Source organism: Sus scrofa, chromosome 9 (genome assembly GCF_054392235.1).
Source record: "Sus scrofa isolate SSC_HxYL_T2T_F1_AM1 chromosome 9, Sscrofa_HxYL_maternal_Yorkshire_Landrace_v2.0, whole genome shotgun sequence".
Taxonomy (NCBI): domain Eukaryota; kingdom Metazoa; phylum Chordata; class Mammalia; order Artiodactyla; family Suidae; genus Sus; species Sus scrofa.
Genome location: NC_139391.1, coordinates 32386062 through 32395185, shown reverse-complemented (window position 1 = coordinate 32395185; position 9124 = coordinate 32386062).

Sequence of the window (9124 nt, the reverse complement as noted above, 5' to 3'; positions counted from 1 at the left end):
ATAAAATATACACAGAGGAGGTTCTGATAAGGATACAGAATAAATTTTGTTTAATTCTCCTAGCAGAGCATTTAACTCAATGCTCTACAAAGATGACTAAATGATTTATTAAGAATCACTGTGCCCCTCTGGTCATGTTTATATGTTTAGATCTTATTTGACTATTAAAGTTGGATTTCTGATCCTTTGATATTTGAAAAAATAGGTGAGCAGTACCCTTAGATAATCCCTGTTTAATAATGTGTATTATTTTTCTCTGGGTGTGCTTCATGTGATACCTTACCCATTTTCTCATTTCAATCTTTACAACAGTCCCCATATATTGAGGTTTAGAGAAAAGAAGGAGTGAGTATTTCTCTTGCTTGAGAGCCTGATTCTAATTCCAGACCTTTTAACGCCAAGGCTGGTGCTTTATGCCTGCATTTTACATAACAATAAAAGAAGAGACTGTCTTCCAGAGGAAGAGTGTTGAAGCAGTCGTCAAACTCAGGTCAAGTTGCTCCCACCCATCAGCGGTGAAGTCTGGTAAAGAACAAATTGTCTTTCAATTTACCAGGCAAAGAGAGCCACAGAAAGCATCTTGACAAAAGTCGGCCACTAGAGGGTGCCATTGTCCCTCTATGCACATTTGGGAAGGGCACTCCTAGGATGTTAGCCCAACTGCCCTCAGGAAGAGGTCCAGCTGAGAGGTCCCCAAACTTCTGAGGATCGATGGATAGATAGATAGGCAGAGAGACACTCCCTGCAACCGCTTTCCACAGAATTCATAAGATCAGTAATAAAATTTACCTTTAAACATGTTGGGAGTGTAACTTTGTGGATACGAATAACTTGACATCTTTGAAACAGTCTTCAAAAGAATTTTTTAAATCACTAAAACATATTTTTTAAATGACTAAATGAGACCCAGGAGGAGAACAATAGCTCAAGCTGTCTTTCTTGAAATAAATTTCCTTTTTTCGGCAGGGAGGATTCGTTTGCGAATAATCAGCTCTGCCCAGTTTTGTCGGAGAGTCAGAGGGCTTAAACTTTGATAGCAAATGATCTCTAACCCCATTCCCCAATCACCACCATCAATTCTAAATTCTCATCTAGCCACCTGACTGGACATGGAAGGAAAACAGTGGATAATACTGGGACTTCTGCCCCCAGTAAGCACTTAATACAGCCAGTTGAAAAAATGATTGAACAATGAAAATCTCTGCTTAAATACTCCCAACAGTAACCAGGTGACCGGTGACCGTGACCAGCCCTAGCTACTCCTCCCACCTTGGTCTTGAACTGTCCACCTTATACTATCATAGTGATACGGTGAACATAAGAGCACAGATGACATTTAGATTTGTCCTTTTCTGGCCAGCGGTTACAGACCCAACTCCTGCTTCTGGCCAATACTTCATAAATACCTGATGAATTGAGTAGGTAAGAGCTGGCTCAAATTCAGAGTAATAGATGAAACTGAGCCCTGGCAAACTGAAGATGGAACAGTTTAAGTGGGACAGAGTAATGGTAAAACTGCTTCTGTGGGTAATCACCTCCCATCAGTAGCAGTGGCTGTCCTCCACCTTAATTAACTTAGAAAAAGAAATAGCTGGGCCTGGAGGCCGTCTTACAGGGATGCAATGAGAGGATGAGAGAGACAGAAGAAGCACAGCAAAGATGCCCTAATGGGCTTTCCACATCTAGGTTGATTGACTGTTGAGAAAAGAAAGAACAGCTTGTACTATTCTGGGTAGCATGAGCACTGTAATTTGTGACAGGTATAGGTCATGTATCTATTTTTCTGTCTGACAAGGACAAGGAGCAGCTGGTGGCTGGTACAAACCCAGATTGGCTTGTGTAGGCTATGAACTACGGAGATAGAGCCTTGGTTTTCAATCTGGGCTATAGAGGAGGTAGGGTTGTGGTTAATACTTGTATGTCTGTGCAAACTTAACTGAAGTTAACAGATTTCGGGCTGCAAGAGGGAAAATGAAACTTAATGATTCTAAGAGCTCTGTTCTTAATTTCCTCCTGAGCATGAAAAGAAAGTCAGTTTTGTACCTCTCTCTCTCTCCCCTCTCCACCCCCACCTTCTAGTCAATTAAGGATAACAAACATCAGCCTCGCACTGTGCTGGGCGCTGAGGAAGTGAGGTCAGCGTGGCGCAATACTGCGCCTCCGGGACCGGTTTAATACAGAAGGCCGATGAGGGATCGTAGAGGGTGGTAAGCATGACAATAGATCCGTGCATGAAAGCTGCAAGATGCAGTACAGGTAAGGGAGTGATTTACTCTATTGCTATAGATAAAGAGAATTATAGAAAACCTCTCAGTTCATGGCCGTTGAGAACACCGCACTAAGGAATGCAGAAGGCCTTCCTACATATAATCCTCATGTCCCCCTCCTGTAAACTGATTAGAAAAGAGCTGAGGCGTTCCCATCGTGGCTCAGCAGTTAACGAACCTGAATAGGATCCATGAGGATGCAGGTTCTATGCCTGGCCTCGAACAGAGGGTTAAGGATCTCGCCTTGCTGTGGCTGTGGTGTTGGCAGGCAGCTGTAGCTCCTCTTCAATCCTTAGCTTGGGAACCTTTATATGCCTCAGGTGTGGCCTCAAAAGAAAAAAAAAAAAAAAAGAAGAGAGCTGATAGGTGAACGTGCTCTAAGTTCCTTCCGCCATGTCCCCAACCTCCGTCCTCCCTTTCAGGCCAAGGGGTGAGCCTCCTTGCTCAGGCTGCTCCCCAGGCCTCTGTCCTACTTGCACCCCCATGGTGGTGCCTGGGTCTGTGTGCACCTAACTTTATGTCATGATTTTTTTTTTCTCCTACAAAACTGTGATCTTTGTTTTATTCCCTTTAAACCTAAAAGAGAAAGATCCTCGAAAATGTATTCAGCTGGAGGGTTCTTGTCTTTTACAAGAAGTGCCAGTGTTTCAAGGAAGAAAAGGGCCCCGTCAAACTGCATGAAGTTGCCACAAGGCGAATGCATATAATTAAATTTGATACTTGAGTCAAACACAGGGTTTCCTGACATCTTCAAGTTGTTCTTTACCTGCTGCTGAAGCCTGTCCTCATTTCCCCCAATCCTTTCCTAACCCCACCTTCCACCAACCCCCCCTTCACAAGCCCTCCCCCTACCTGCCTGTTAAACCCCAACCGAGCCCTCCTCATATCAACTGTCCAATTTTGACAAAACTACAACAGCTAAAGTTCGACTTCCTTTATTCAAGGGAACCCTCCATGGGTTGGGGAAGTACAGTTCTCACAAGCAATGAAGCATTGCCCCCAGCATTTTGTCCCAGGGGATCCGGGACAAAAATGAGTTTATGGAGAGTTCGAAGCTGCAACTTGGAAGGTCAGGGAGAAGGTGAGTGGGTCCTATTTTTTAGGGAAAGGTAAGGTAGTTAAAGTTGAGTTGGTGGGTTGTGACTGGGGTTTGTTAAGTTTCTTTGACAAGTGTTTCTCAGAAGCGCAGGCTGACATAGGTTTAGATTTGTGACCTGGGTCATTGGCTCCATTTTGTGACCCCAACACATGCGTTAATATTATTAACACCTGGAGTTCCTGTTGTGGCTCAGCAGGTTAAAAACATGACTAGTATTCCTGAGGATGTGAGTTTGATCCCTGGCTTCGCTTGGTGGATTAAGAATCCGGTGTTGCTGCAAGCTGCAGTGTAGGTTGAGGATGTGGCTCTGATTCCTGCCTTGCTGTGGCTGTGGTGTAGGCCGGCAGCTGCAGCTCCAATTTGAGCCCTAGCCTAGGAACTTCCATATGCCATGGGCACAGACTTGAAAAAATAAATAAATATTATCAACACCTGACAGTTTTCCAAGGGAAAAAAAATAAAAGTGGTGGCAAAGAGGAAAGTCCCCAATGTCCTCTTGCTATAGGAATGTCAATGTATTATTCACTTTGGGGCGTCGATGCAGAATAAGCAATGTCTGTGCATGTTTGTATATCTGAAAAAAATCTCATTCTTGGGATAAATTCCTGCCCTCAGATCCTTAATAGAAGGAAGTAATAAATCCATAAAAGTAAATAAATATTGAAGTAAATTACCAGGGTTAAATGAAGAAAATTCGTGGAGATATTTAAAGAAATTTCATGAACCCCCTGGAATATTCTGCTGTGCAGCAGCAAATCCCTTTACATTTCTGGACAGTCTCCTGAGCCTAGCCATGGGGTATTTAAAAATTAAATTATGGCCAGCTGTCAGACGAAGCCTCAAGATTTTGAGAAAACTAGCAAGTGTTCCTGCAAGGGTACTCTTCCTAAATCCTAGCATTTGCTGTATCAGCTGAGCACTGAAATATCTTCCATTCGATTTGGGCTATTTTCTCTGCTTCGACCTGTCATGCCCAGTGTGGCAATGCTCCCCTCATTCCAGAGAGGAGTCCACAGGTGCACTCTGAAGCCATTCAGGTCTGTGTAGACTGCAGCGCTTTCCAGGAAACCTCTGAACGTGTGTGCCTCCTGGACGGGTTGCTAAACATCAGAGGGTGATGTGCAACAGGTTTGCATACAAACCACAAGTTAAAGGCCTTCCAACCAAAGGGTAGGGCAGACTCACGGTGGTTGCGGAGTGTAAACAGGAAACTTTTATTTAGCAAAAGCTTGGAAGTTTGTTGCCAAAGGAGCTATTCAGGGACACAACAACTCATTACCCTTCACTGCCAAATGAATTCAAACTGTGATCTGTTTTCTGTTTTTCTTAGCCGCCATAAGTCTGTTTTCTGATGGGGCCCAGTTGAATCTGGAAAAAGGGAACTAGACTCATTAACTGTATACCTCACAGTCTAGATGTGGCAACATTTATAAAGTTGAAGGCAGGGACCAGAATTAAATCCTTATATTACCAGAGAAGCATCCGGGACTTAAAATCAAGTTGTTTCTAATCTTGATGGGTCTGGCTGCAGGAAGCTCCATGGAGAGGGGCTGCAGGAATCAGCCTTATTCCAGCCTTATTCCTTGGACCCTCAAGGCCTTCTTTATTAGACGGGGGATGGCATTCTGCATCCTTTCCATCACTCCACCTTGAATTTTACGCATGTCTGTCCCTGAGGCATTACTTGTGGAAAGTTACCCTGCGGAAATCAGGATGGACTCCATGGGTTTCTTGGTAAATAATTTTGGCAAATAGTATCTACTCTGTTCACTCTGAGAGACTGATAATGTTCTCGGTCATTTTAAAACATCTGAGAAGTTCTGAAGTCAAATTTTTTTTGTACTCCTTTACACATTGTTTTATCCCAGTAGTTTCAAAATTCATTTAATCATTGTTAAAAGACAAACTGAGGCATATTGCACATTTAAAAAATTTATTTGAGCAAAATCAATTTGTATCAGGTGGCGCCAAGCTGAAGTTGTTAGGAACACTCTGAAAGCAGCTAGAAGAAAGCCTAATAAAGAGGAAGTGAAGAGAAAAGCAAGAAAGAAAGAGAGAGAGAGGAAGGAAGGAAGGGAGGGAGGAAAGAGAAGAAAGAAAGAAAGGAAAAAAGAAAGAAAGGAAATTATTGATTGGCTACAGTTTAAAGCCCACTTGGCTGCTTGTGATTGTTTATCCTTAGCTTTTTTTTTTTTTTTTTAACCCTTGAGGCCATTACAGGCTTCGATTTGCTTACGTAGGTCACCATGACTTTAGATCTGCCTCAGTTTGATGGTTTAATTTGTACCACGGAACAATTTTTGCAGAACAAACATTAGCATTTCAAGAAATGAGTGTTCAGCAATACTCATTTTGAAAAAGGCATAAAGACGTGATATGCACCTTGCATAGCAAATTAACATGATACAGAGCTACTTGGGGGTGAGGAAGGATGCTGATGGGTATTTGTGTAAGTCCATGTTCCCGGAGTCTGGGGGAATAATATGATGTAGGCGGTCAATACTGGCCCGGTGATTCCTTGCTTACCTGTGAAAGTGTACTTGGTGGAAGTGACTATTAATTTCAGCTCAAAGGCAAGGTCATTGGCATGGTGGGGGCTCTAACCTTCAAACAGTTCCATCCCAAGAGGGCGCTTCCTGAAAATCACAGAAACCCTGGACAGGGTGGATCCTTAAATCTTATCAGAACCACACAACGATTCGCCTAGGGTGGGCCACATGTGGAACAGACCTTGTGCTCCCTCAAGGGCCACCTACAATACTACGAAGACTAAAAGGAAAGGCAGGGAGGGGGAGACCACACAGACAAAGATCAGCAGGTTTCCTTTTGCGTTAATGATCACCGGTCAAAGCTGATTTGGAATAGGAGCCTTGAGCATAAAGTGAGAACCTCTGGTCTTGGAGGCCTGAATTGAGCTCACATTCTTCAAGCCCTGCTGTGGTTATAATTTATGTCACTACTGTGGATGGGAGTAGCCTTGGGAAATAGAATCCTTAGTCCGAGAGGATAGCAAGAGCTGGGGGACAAACACTTCATTACTTGAAGTTGTTTACCAGAGAGTTGGGGAAAATATCCAAGGGGGGAAAAAAATTACTCGAGAAAAATAAGCCCTGATGGAGTTTTTTTACTCTTTCTGACTTTTTTTTTTGTTTTTTGTTTTTTTTTTTGCATAAACTAACATCAAAGGCTCCTGTGTTAGTTTGGACACTCCTAAAAGCAGACTCTAGACAGGACTGGATGCACAAGAGACTTATTGGAAGGAAGTGGCTGGAAGGATGAAGGGAGGGGGATGGAGAAGGCAGGCAGAGACAGGCACCAGTGAGAGAAAGTGGATACTCAGGGGTGAGAGGACACTCATCCAACCTGGAGTGCAAGTGTTTTCACTTCACTAGTGTGTGTCATGCCACTCAGGATGGTTGTTCTCCTGCTGCCTGTCCATCCCCTACCCAACCTGTGCCTGCTTTACCCCGTGCACACGGCTGACCTTCCTAGGTACTTGCCCCAGGCCCCAGCTGGTAAGAGCTCATCAAACGGGTAGTGGGGACATACCTCTCTGATGATTTCCCTGGTAACTAATTAGCCAACCTGATGTAATTCCCCATATAACCGGTAATCTCCCCTTCCCCGACAGGAAGGGGGTGTTACGGCCACCATGTCCTGCCTACCATCCACCGCACAGGGTGGGGTGTCGCTCCAGGACCTTGCTTCAGTCCTATAAGCTCCCTCATCCATTAAACCATTGATGTCTCTATTACTGACTCCAGGTTCTTCCTTCAGTCTTGAAACTGGACAAGCACGGGGCCTTGTAGGTCTGTGGAGTGCAGCCCCCAAACGAGCCACGGACTCCCTGACCTTTCTGATCAGCCCATTGTCATCACCGTAATGGGTCAGTGGGAGCAGGTCCACTATGTGGCTGAGCTTGGGGCATGGTGCTCTCTATCTTCAGGACCCATCGTGTTTCTGTAGAGGCCAGAATGTTGCCCAAATGGAAATATGATAGGGACCACAAGCCCTGCATCCTTTAGGTATTTAGTGGAGGCGCCATTCCTCCCAGGAGGAGACAATGTCAATCAGTTATGCACCTGAAATTTGGCTTCGGTCTGGGAACCGAGCAGAGAATTTTGACTTTGTATTGGAATTACTGTCCTCAGCCTCCTGCTCCCCTGTTCATCCTTTTTCAGGCTGTAGATTTTTACAGCAGCCTTTCTGGCCGCCATCCGTTTTGCTCCTGGGAACGATATGCTCTATTAACCATCTACAAAACTCCCTGAAGCTCAAGTCCCCTTGGCTTCCTTCTGTACCTGCCAGTTATTACGGTAATTATGTTCTCCTGGCTTCTGGCAGTTAAGTACTGCTACCTAACCTCTAATAATTCAAGGTTCATCCCCACAGATACCAACAAGCTCAGGTCTGTCAGCTACATGGCTGCCTCTCCCACTATAAGCCCTGGCCTGCTGAGGAGAGCTCCCACTAAACTGCTATCCTTTTCATCAGTGCATTACTGGTGGCCTTGGTGAACTGTATGTCCTCTGGACCTTCCTGAAAAACAGAGTGCTCTGCTAGATCTTCTGACCTCACACAATACATCCATGCTGGCATGCCCACATCCCTCAGTCTCTTTATTCCTTTCTCTACCATCTTCCAGGACCCAAGCATTTGCACTTAAACTGGGCCATCACTTTCTCTAGGTTTTAAATAAACACCCCAGTAGAGAGTTTGCCTCATCTTCTAGAGCCCTTGCCAGGGTAGGTGTTAAATTCAGTGTCTTGAGAGATTTCCCCCAAGTCAATGAAGTCTTGAATATCCACTCTTAACATTCCATTGTCCTTGATCATATATCCTCAAAATCCAGTACTGGTACAGACTGGCCAGTTTTGTAGCTCCTTCCAATATATGACCTCTTCTTTCTCTTACCTGGCCAATGGATTTTTCAATTGACTATCTGTCTTCAATACAGGAGATAAAGTAGGAGTGGCTCTTAAAGGGGGTGCCTCTTGCCTTGTTGGGAAGATGTGTCGGCTGCATCTTCCAGTCTAGAGGGAATGTTAGCTCTTACGAGGTAGGGAACTTGCTGCAAGCTCTGAGGGCTGTCAAGGGGGCCGGGGGTATGTATAGAGCCAACACTCTCATACTTTTTAGCATACTTCCCAAGGCCCTCATCTGATTTTTCAGAGTCTCGACCTTTTCCAAGCTATCTCACTATTGTCTATATCTTAGGAGCTCCAGCTTCAGCAGTCAGATCTCTGGTCAGCTTCTTAGCAGAGTCAGCCCTCCCATCGTAGGAAAAAAGGTTCTAATAAAGCCCTCTGGTTCTCACACTTACTTTTAAATGCCTGTTAAAAGTACTCAGTTTTCCATTATCCTTGTGCAGGGTATCAACATAGTTTAGCAGTCACTGACCAACTTTGTTCCACAGACATTGCACTCTCATATTTTTCAAAAGCTTGAATCTTGCACCAACCAAGATATTCCCCTCCACCAGGGAGCTTCCCCAGGTCACTACTTGTGAAATCTTTAGCACCTGCAATACCACCTTAGGCCAGAAAACACCTCTGTACTATACACCACTCATGACAGCATCCTTATTGGTCACAGAGCAATGAGCAAGCCAGTCCCAGATGCCACCTTACTGCATTTTTCACCACTTATGTTAGTTCTGCTCCAGTGAGAAGCATATGTCAAAATGGGATTTGATTTAATGGAGGAGATGCCAATTAAGAATTAAGGGGAAGATACCACAGAAGGCAGGGAGAGCCTT